Below are 11297 nucleotides of genomic sequence, written 5' to 3'. Positions count from 1 at the left end.
CATGCTCTATATCTCTCTCTAACACACAAAATGACATGCTCTCTCTCATTATTTCTCTCTCTTTCTAACACACATATACATGCTCTCTCTCTAACACACACACACAAACAGACATGCTCTCTCTCTATCTCTCTCTTTCTAACACACACAGACATGCTCTATCTATCTCTCTCTCTTCAATTCAAATGGGCTTTATTTCACATTCTTGTATTTCTCCCAGTAGGTATGGGAGTTTTGAGTTATTGTCCATGTTTTCAAAGTCTCTTTGGGTGTTTGCAATTTGCAACATACTTTCGGAAAACCAATCTGGCTTCCGGAAAACCAATCTGGCTTCCGCTCAGGGCATGGATGTGAGACTGCTACAATGAAAGTCCTCAATGATGTCCTCAATGCCCTTGACTGCAAACTCTACTGTGCTGCTGCCTTTATAGATCTGGCCAAGGCCTTTGACACTGTGGATCATGAACAGCTTTTGGAGCGGCTGAGAGACATTGGTGTCACTAATCACAGTGTAGCATGGTTCGAGAACTACCTCTCTGATCGCACTCAGTCAATAAAAACCGACAACCTATTAACCCAGTCCCTATCCATCTCTAAGGGGGTCCCCCAAGGCTCCTTACTAGCTCCAATCCTCTTCTCCATCTATATAAACAACATAGGCCAGTTCGCTGGAAACTCCTTAATTCACCTCTATGCTGATGACACAGTCCTGTACACCTCTGGTCCCTCCCCGGATGCTGTCCTGAAAACTCTCCAGGAGAGCTTTCTAAAAATCCAAGCTGGTTTCTCCGCCCTTTGCCTGGTCCTAAACACCAGCAAAACCAAAGTTATGTGGTTCGGCCACAAGGGTACCTCCCAGACTGGCACCATTGTAGCCGCCGATGGCAAAAAGCTTGAACTGGTCACCTCTTATAAATACCTGGGAGTGTGGATCGACACCAAACTCTCCTTCTCTGAACACCTAATTAAACTGCAGGCCAAAGTCAAAGCAAGGCTTAGCTTTCTGTATAGGAACCGTTCCTCCTTCACTAGATCTGCTAAACTCACCCTGGTCCAGATGACTGTCCTGCCGCTATTTGATTTTAGCGATGTAATCTACCGCTTGGCCCGTAAAGGTGATCTAGAGCGCTTAGATATCCTATATCACTCCGCCATTCGCTTCGCTACCAATGCCCCCTACAGGACCCACCACTGCGAGCTATACTCCCTAGTAAACTGGCCCTCCCTGGAGATTAGACGCAACATCCACCTTTGTATATAAAACACTTCTAGGCCGTAATCCCCCTTACCTTACTCGCCTAGTCCACCCTCGTCCACTCCCAAATTACCACACCCGGTCAGCCACACATATCCTGGTAAACGCCCCCCATGCCAACTCCTCACAAGGCCGTTCCTCCTTTCAGTACGCAGCAGCTGATAGCTGGAACACACTACAAAAAACCTTAAATATGGAAACGTTTATTTCAATTAGATTGTTTAAGGAAACTTTAACAAACTCCCTAGAGCACTCATGTAGATGTTTCTCCATGTGCTAACACCATGCTGCCACTATTGTTCTGTTGTCCGCCAGTTGTTGTTCAGTTCAGTTGTTGCTCTGTATGTATGTCCTGCCTTTTTAATAATGTTCCTTTGTGTTTTATTTTTATTTATTTGATTTTATCCCCCATCCCCTTTCCCCTAGGGGGCTTTTTACCCCCAAATAGGCCGTTATTGAAAATAAGAACTTGTTCTTAATTAACCTGCCTATTCAAATAAAGGTTTGATGATGATGATGATGTGGGAAGTATATATCTTGGTATAGTGGGCAGTTTGTTAAGAAGTGGAGCTCGGTTTCCACCTCATCTTGTGTGCAGTGGGTCTGTCTTCGCTTGGGAGCCAGGTCTGCCTATGGCGGCCTTTCTCGATGGCTAGGCTATGCTCGCTGAGTCTGTACCTAGTCAAGGATCTTCTTAGTATTGGGTCAGTCTGTGAGGATTGGTTCATTCCCCGCCACACGCTTCTTAGGGTACTGTGAGGATTGGTTCATTCCCCGCCACACGCTCCGCTCCTTTAAGGTACTGTGTTGATTGGTGCATTCCCCGCCACACGCTCCGCTCCTTTAAGGTACTGTGTTGATTGGTGCATTCCCCGCCACACGCTTTTGGAGCAAGTATCAATTCCAGCACGCACCTGTCATCGTTTTTGATTAGCGCCCCAGAGGCTTTTTATACTGGGACTTCCCTTCAATCGATGTCGGGTCGTTTTGAATACTTCTGTTTCTGCCTGTTGTTCCCCGTTGCTGTGCCTCGTCTACTCTCCCTCCAGGACATCTGTGGATTGCCGCTGGTGAAGACCTTGTCCCCCCGTTTTGAGCTGCGCCTCGTTTACCCACTTTACTCTTGCGCTTTGGTGAGTTTGAACCAAACCCCTTTTTGGACTATTCTGTTTTGTGTGTTTTGAAGAACACTGAAGAGTTCTATTTTTGCTTACACTTGACTCAGCTAAGTTGTGTGTTAAAGGAGACACTGAAGATTATCATTTTGCTTGCACTGGACTCAGCTGGGGTGTGTGTTTAGAAGAGACACTGAAGATTATCGTTTTTGTTTTGCACTGACCCTCAGCTAAATTGTGTGTTGTGGTGAACACTGAAGATATCGTTTTGTTTGTTCTGGACTCAGCTAAGGGAGGAGGAGACCGCACTGCCTCTGTGTGATGTGGACTGTTATTGATCTCTCTCTCTCTCTTTTCCACCTCGAGTTGAAGCTGGGAGTATCTGCAGAGCCGCTTCGGCGTCAACACCGTTTCCCCACCTCGAACACCAAGAGGATCTGCAGAGCCGCAGATAACTCTGCTGAAGGCAGTCTCCCTTTGTTTCAAGATTGTAACTTGCTCCTTTTTGACTCTGAAAATAAATACGCCCTAGTATTTGGTTAACTCTGAACTACCTGTCTGTGCCGTGCGTTTGAGGTCGGTTTCAAACCCTAACACAGTCACAGTGCTCAGGTATTCTGCCACTGTGTACTCTCTGTTTAGGGCCAAATAGCATTTCAATTTGCTCTGGTTTTGGGTTGTTTCTTTCCAATGTGTCTCTCTCTCTCTCTCTCTGGCCTTGCTCTGGTGGAGGATCAGGGGCATTGCCGGGTCTGTGCAGCGATAACACTGTATATTGACTGTAGAACGGGAGCTCTCTCTCGCTCTCTCGCTCTCTCTCTTGCTATATGTTGACTGTATCATGCCCAGCCTCGGGCAGCGCTATTATTTAAGAATATGTTGACTGTATGAAAAAAAAAAAAAAAATTGAACTTGAAAAACAACTGAGGATTCCCTCATTTACAGTCCCATAAAGTGTGCACATAAATAAGAATAAAAGCGTACAAAATCACACAGCATATAAAATCACAACAATAAGACAACAAGTTGAGGCAAAAAGCAAGGATATCTAATCAATTAAAACACATACAATTTGATTGACAATTCCGGTTTTTGGTTTCTGGTTTTGGGAGAGAGAGAGTAGCTCATGTTCACAAAATATTGTTTGCACTTTATGGGCAGTGTAAATAATATCTTTTGAATCCTTGATCGGGGCGGTGTTCCGTGTGGGGTTTCGTCCCACTTGGAGAGACAAACATGCACTTTAATGAAAAGAGCCAAACACCTCTGTTTTCAGCAGCTGTTGCCTATTTGTCTGACAATGTCTGACGATTATTATGTGAGGTGACCACAGGGCTCGGGAACATCTGTCTCATCAGATTATCTTGGCAATTACACGTCGTTAATACCCCCACCACCCCGCCCTGGTGATCTTCTATGCCACCTCTGCACCGGTCATAGCAAGCCTCAACATTTAAGATTCTTTTATTTTTTTAATAATCCTTGTAAAAGAAGATTAGACAGTTCTCATTGAGGTGTTAATATAGATTAGATTGTGTGAGTGTGTCTGTGTGTGTGTGTGTGTGTGGGGGGGGGGGGGTGCCCCAATCCTCATCCCTTCTTAATGAGCATAGGCAGTGTCCAACACACAGCACCCCCCCCCCCCCTCAACAGATCAAGATTAATCTTGGATGGTGTCTAATCAGTATTGTTCTCTGTTATTGTTGATGACATAGTGAGCCCTGTGACGTTTTGGCCATTGCCTATTTTTCTGTTATGCACAAGTGTTAATTGACTTGGGCTTAGCTTGGCCCTGACATGTGTTCTTTGCGGCTTTAACCACCTCTAATCTAAAATATTAACAGAAAACATGAACACCTCCCAAAAGGATTTAGCGGCACGGGCATTTAACCACAGAAACAGCAACAATGGAGACAAACACAGAGGAAAACAAAACCAGATTACTAGATCCTGCCATTTTTAAAAGCAATTTTTTTGCTGCTATTTTACTGGGCTGCCACTTCAAAGGTTGACATAATATTTATTATCTATATAATATTATAATATTTGGTCTATTTTGATGCAGTACAGCTCAATACACACAATTGTTAAGGGGATGCAGACCAGAGAAAGACTTTCGTCTTGTTTACACCAGGGTCCCCCATTTTCAATTAATCATAACATATATGACATACATGACATACAGGTAGACATTATGGTTATGGTTATCTATCTATCTATCTATCTATCTATCTATCTATCTATCTATCTATCTATCTATCTATCTATCTATCTATCTATCTATCTATCTATCTATCTATCTATCTATCTATCTATCTATCTATCTATCTATCTATCTATCTATCTATCTATCTATCTATCTATCTATCTATCTATCTATCTATCTATCTATCTATCTATCTATCTATCTATCTATCTATCTATCTATCTATCTATCTATCTATCTATCTATCTATCTATCTATCTATCTATCTATCTATCTATCTATCTATCTATCTATCTATCTATCTATCTATCTATCTATCTATCTATCTATCTATCTATCTATCTATCTATCTATCTATCTATCTATCTATCTATCTATCTATCTATCTATCTATCTATCTATCTATCTATCTATCTATCTATCTATCTATCTATCTATCTATCTATCTATCTATCTATCTATCTATCTATCTATCTATCTATCTATCTATCTATCTATCTATCTATCTATCTATCTATCTATCTATCTATCTATCTATCTATCTATCTATCTATCTATCTATCTATCTATCTATCTATCTATCTATCTATCTATCTATCTATCTATCAATCCCTAGTTTCTACACATACATGTGCTCAGAAACCAGCCACACAAATACCAGCTTCTCACCAACATATTTTACATATCTCCCTCAGACTTCCAATGGAATGCAGGGTCATACCTCCTAGTCATGGCACCTTCGCTTTCTGTCATGTTATCATTTTATCATGTAAAAACAAAAAACAAGACTACAAACATCACGAAACAAACTGGTCAGACTACTGCTTGACCTTACTCCTAAAACCCACCTCACCCCTGCCCATTTTGACATCCTAGGGTGGCTTAGAGTAGACGACAGAGTACAGCAACTTGCAATGGGCCTGGTCTATAAGATACACTATACCACGAAGATACCCATGTACATGTCGAAATACTTCCCAAAGGTCAGTGAATTCCACAACCACAGCACCAGAGGGAGTTCCACAAATCATGTTCAATCCAGATTCGGCTCAAACAAGGGACTAAACACGTTTAGCAATTATGCCACAACAATGCCCTACCCACAGCCATAAAATAATGTGAATCCCTACCCACCTCCAAAACCGCCCTCAAAGAGCACCTACGGGAGGCTGCAATTCGAAACTGGCCCCCGTAAATGTCCAACCCCCCCCCTCCCCACAACCCACCCAACCCCCTGCTAATGTACAGTTTCTTCCCCCCCGAATGTATATATTTTCTTTTAGGATCTCTGTCTCTTAAACAGTATTGTATATTTATTTGTATGTTGTGTATGTCATAAATGTCATGCTATATATCTGTATATCTGTACTGTATGTTGTGTATGTCATAAATGTCATGATGAATTGAAAATGGGGGACCCTGATGTAAACAAGACTTTCTCTGGTCTGCATCCCCTTAACAATTGTGTGTATTGAGCCGTACTGTATTGTACCCATTCTGCAATCTGTTAATACAATTTTCAATCAATAAATCAATCAAACTCAACTGCCCTCTAGTGGCTATACGGGTATATACTGCCCTCTAGTGGCTATACGGTATATATACTGTAAACGTTAGGTTATGACTATAACCAAGTTCTGTTAATTAGGGGTGACGCTTGGCATCACTACTGCACTATCTCGCGTACGTGCACGCGTACTGAATAAACCACAAATGTACCTCTAATACCAGTATTAGTCTGACCACACCCCTCATCAGCTTACCTTCATAAGCAGGTGTGTGGTCACCTGCTCTCCTCCTTCCCAAGCTTTCACCACAAGGTGAGGTCAAGGGCTGCAGCGGCCGTCTGATGCCAAGCGTCACCCCTAATTAACAGAACTTGGTTATAGTCATAACCTAACGTTCTGTTTCATTAGGGGCTCTGCTTGGCATCACTACTGCACAAAGGGAGGCCAAGCGGAGCCGCTGGCTGACAAATACACCCCGCTGACAGCCCCCCAAAACCATCAGAACAGGGAGGGCCGAGCCCCCCCGACCCCCCCTAATGGAGGGTATCCCCCCTATTAGAGGCTTCACGGGAAGGCGACGGACCCGACCGTGCGAAGAGGCACTCAAGCAACTTAACGCACAGGGTGAGCAGACCGTGGCTTGACCCCACGACTACACACACGCACAACCCGCATGCCACCCGGGAACGAACGGAGGAACAACCTCGTCACTGCCCCCAGAATCACGGGGTCAAGGGCAAACCCAACCCCGTGGCAAGGCCGTAGCAGCGGAGCGCGAAGGAAGACCCAGACCCACCAAAAGGACTGGACTCCCTGGAATGGGGGCCCGGAGAAGTCCATGATGCCAGCATCAAGACCCCACCAGGTGGGCACGTAGTGCCCCGCCCCCCACATCGCCAGCGTATTCGGACAAAGGCCCCCCAGTTACTGCACCTGGTAATCCCAGGCGGTATCCCAACCAAGTACTAACCAGGCCAGAACCTGCTTAGCTTCCGAGATCGGACGAGATCGGGCGTGTTCAGGTTGGGATGGCCGTAAGCCGAGCGGGCCCTGTCCCCCCAATAGTACACCGCCTGGCACACTGACCCTGCAGAACAGGCAGTCAGCATGGCCGTAAGCACACAAAAAAGGTTAACCAACGGAAGCAGGCAGCGCACCGGGGAAAAACCAGGCAACAGGCTGTTAACCCTAGCCTGGAGACTGCGGACGAGACAGGCGCCAGAGGGGACAGCTGAACACAGCCGCCCCGGCGGAAGGAGCGGAAGCTGGCGGTGTTGCATGACCAAGCCTCCATTTAAAAACCCCCACCCAGAGGGGTCGAGGCAGAGAAGGCTGACACGATTGGCAGACGTCATGAACGTGCAGGGGCACCCTCAAACGGTGAACCCGGGAGTTGACACTGCTCCAACACACCAGGGAATCAACCACCTCGGTGTTACCCAATGCGGTGGTTGTTCCTATAACCCCTCAAGAAAAAACTCCAAAACACACCTGCGGGTATACACCGGCTATACCGCAGTACAAGTGTTTCAGTTTTCAAAAAAGGGTTAACCCAGGCCTACGGGTCGCAAACATCACTTCGGACCGGGCCTGGCGGTACGGGAAGCACAGGGTCACCAGAGGAGGTCAAAAAACCACCCCCACAGGCCCCTCTCCGCCATGCGTGAGAGAGGAGCGAAAAATAATGGAGAACCAGCCCCTAAGCACACCGTACTTGGTATTCCCAGGCGGTCTCCCAACCAAGTACTAACCAGGACCAACCTGTGTAGCGGCCGAGATCCGATGAGATCGAGCGCGTACAGAATGGCATGGCTGTAAGCCATGACGACAGTGCTGAGTAAAAACATACCCAACCAGGGTCTCCATAGCGCTTAACCCTGTGACACCCAGACCGACCTGGCATTTTTCCCCCTGAAAAAAGCCCAAGTCCCTCAGGGTACCAGAACAGCAGATCTGCATCCCCGGCGGACAACGGGTTCAACTGATCTGGACCAGCGTGACCAGAACCAGTCCCGTGCCCTAACCACGCCGACATGCCTACTCCAGGAGAAGGGCAGATATGCGTGTTGATCTTAACATGAAAAGAAGGCGCCACCCAGACGTTCGGACGAACCGCGCCTGGTGGCCCACCCCAAGGGCGTGAGACCCCACCACATATGTTCAGATCCATCCCGTCATCATCCCCCAGACATGAACGAGAATCCGTCGACAACCCACCCAGGTCATGGGATGTGGTCGTCGGAAGAGGAAAAACCCCCATCTCAGTTGCTTTATAAAAACGCTGTTTCAACCACAAGCAACCAAGGCGTGCCAGTCAATCGCCTGTTTACAGCGAGCTAGCACTATACGTGCGTCGGGACACACCCCCATCAATGAACAGGCTATTTAGACCTGTCATTGAATCCCCAAGGCGCCCAGGGGAACGACAAGAGGGGTGTGACACTCCCTAACTCCAACACTTCTGGAATAGAAAGAAGGAAGCATCAACAGTATGTATCCCAGTCTACACAGCCGGGGTAAAAAAATTTCACATTTTTACATCCCACCACCCTCCCATAGGAAAGAGACGGGGATCCCCAGAGAGACTTCCCACGCGAGCTGTACAGATTGAAAAGAATATATTGCACCTTGAGCCATGTAAAAAACTGGTTTTAGGGCCTCCGGGGAAGAGGCACCGAACCCATACACACTCAATAAACGAATTGAATCGAATATACATACAATAGAAAAGGACCCTTCTAGAGGGTCCACTCACTTTGACAATCTGAGGAGGAAGGCTCTGTACTCTGATGGAGGCTTCCTCACATGGAAGAAGGAGTCCGAACTCACAGAAGGCCTGAATAGGCGCTTGGTGAGGAGGAGCCCTGACCACCCCCCCTGAAAACAGATCCATCACATGGACCTGAACAGCACACGGAAGTCCTACCAACAGAGACGCGCACGGTGACGTACTCTATGGCGGGGGAATTCCTGCGGTGCACACGCCCAATATACCAGGCCGTGGGACCAGGAACTCCCTCCCCCCCCCCCCCCCCCGTAACGTGCCGAACCGCCACGTGACGGGAACCTTGAAGGACAGGGGGTGTACCCCTGACCGACAGAACAATGGGGAGAGGAAAGGTTACCAGTTCACCCCTTTACGACCCCACACCCATGATACGATGTAACGACAAAAAGAGAATATGACACAGTCATAGTCAGCTCTATGAAGCGTTTCACAGCTCCACACAGCGCATGAGCTAACCTGCTATCTGATTTTTACTAAGGAAAAACACAGAATAGAGAGGGCTCTAAGAACCCCGGTCCAACATACACATGTGCTTCTGTGGCCAGTACAACCCAGTTGTAGGTCACATGACACACACAACCCATCATCACCTACAAAAAATGGCAAAAACACTCAACAGAGGAACGCCGTTTTTTTCACAATGAGAGAATACATCATTCTTGATTAGTATCGACCACAGGCCTTGCTAAGCACACATGACAGCAACCAAACCAATTTCCCTTTAGGAAATAAGTTTCTCCAGCAGATTTAGCACAACCTCAGCAATCAAGCTAAGAGTTACATCGTATCCCTACCACACAAAAGACACAATTAATGCACACATGTCTGACAGGAGGATGAAAAAGTCCCCAGGGAACCGGGGGGGAAAACACAATCCTCCTATTTTACCCTCAATACGGCCAGTTAAAACAGGAAAACCTGTTAATGTGTGAACACACTGTTCATTGTCATTACAGTCTGAGAAAGAACATTCTTTTACTCACTTGTCACCAAGCATAGCTTCATAGGTTAGTTACCTCAGTTGTGAGTACACGGCCGTGTTTCTCACACAACAACCAGATCATTACATCCCGTTTGCACGGAGAAGCTAACTGCCAGTGACAAAAACAGCTCACACATAACCCGCAACGTATCCTAAATGCATTGTAGCAACACACGTTTTGGGAAAAACACCGTTATTCACAATACATTTAGCAAAGTAAAACCAGAAGACGTGTTATGAGGTCTGGTCAACCCCGTTCCTACCCGGAACGCAGATCAGCGAAGTGCAGTCACAGACACCGTAGGAAACACAGCCGCTCCTGTGTTGTCCGAACTGGGCAGCGTCACCGCTCCAACCCGCACTACAGTCCTCTGTTGATGCAACCTTGCCGTCCTGGCTCAGGGCAGGGTCGACGAAACATCCCCTGTCAAGGATGACGTCGTAGTCAAGAGTGTAAAACATGTTAAAATCAAAGCACGTTCAACAGAAAAGCTATCAAGCTAACGGCCGCTCCAACCGTTCGGGTGCTACTGCTTCCGCTCGCGAGACGCCGATCTAACGACGCACGCGATCAGAAGCGAGCTCACGGCGGCGCGCGAGAAGCTAAGCTACCCCGCGCCAGGCCATGGCCATAGCAGCAAGCTAACGTTACCTAGCGACCACGACATGCTAGCCCCGCAGCTAACAGCTGACTGGCTAATAGTAGGCCCTAAGCAGGCCATGCAGCGATCCAGCAGGCTAACGCAGCAGTTAACAGCTGACTGGCTAACCGTAAGCTATGAACATGTAAACAATGACATAACACTCACCCAGACAGGCCGCCGTTCTGAACCTCTCCTCACTTTTTAAGAGAAAAGAGAAAACAAGATGTCAACACCGCTTCACAACGGTGACTTTACCACATCCGACGGAATCAGCACAGTACCAACTGGCCTGTGTAGCTGACTTTGAACATGAATCTGCCGCTATCGCACATTACATGCACATATCCCCTCGTGAAGGAATACTCTCATTTGGATATGAAAGATGGGGCCTTAACACGGTGACAGAGAGAATCCACTCGTCCAGAACACACAGGGATCACCAGTGTCAATGGTCGCGGCCCACTAGTTAAAACTATAATGGTCTTCAGACCAAGGTCTTCTGTCGCCTAGGTGGCTGAACAAAGGACCCTAGCCTGGGGCCGGTTTCCATAAACTTTGTCAAGTAGCCCCCATAGCACTAACAGACAAGTGGAGCCCGCCAGCAAACACTACTCACCCAACCTGGAACGCACCGCTTCTCACAACAGCGGCATGTCCGACAGTTCAGCTGTGGCCTGACAGGTTTCACCCCAACAAACACAGCAAGGAACTGCAGTTGAGAAGCATGCAGCGGCGTGCTCCCAATACGAAAACCGGTGGAGGGTTTTTAGAATGATCATCATCTTCCAGACACTCCAGT

Source organism: Notolepis coatsorum (genome assembly GCF_963971535.1).
Source record: "Notolepis coatsorum genome assembly, chromosome: 1".
In the NCBI taxonomy this organism is placed as follows: Eukaryota; Metazoa; Chordata; class Actinopteri; order Aulopiformes; family Paralepididae; genus Notolepis; species Notolepis coatsorum.
The sequence above is the reverse complement of the archived record's forward strand: the minus strand, read 5'-3'. Positions refer to the sequence as shown.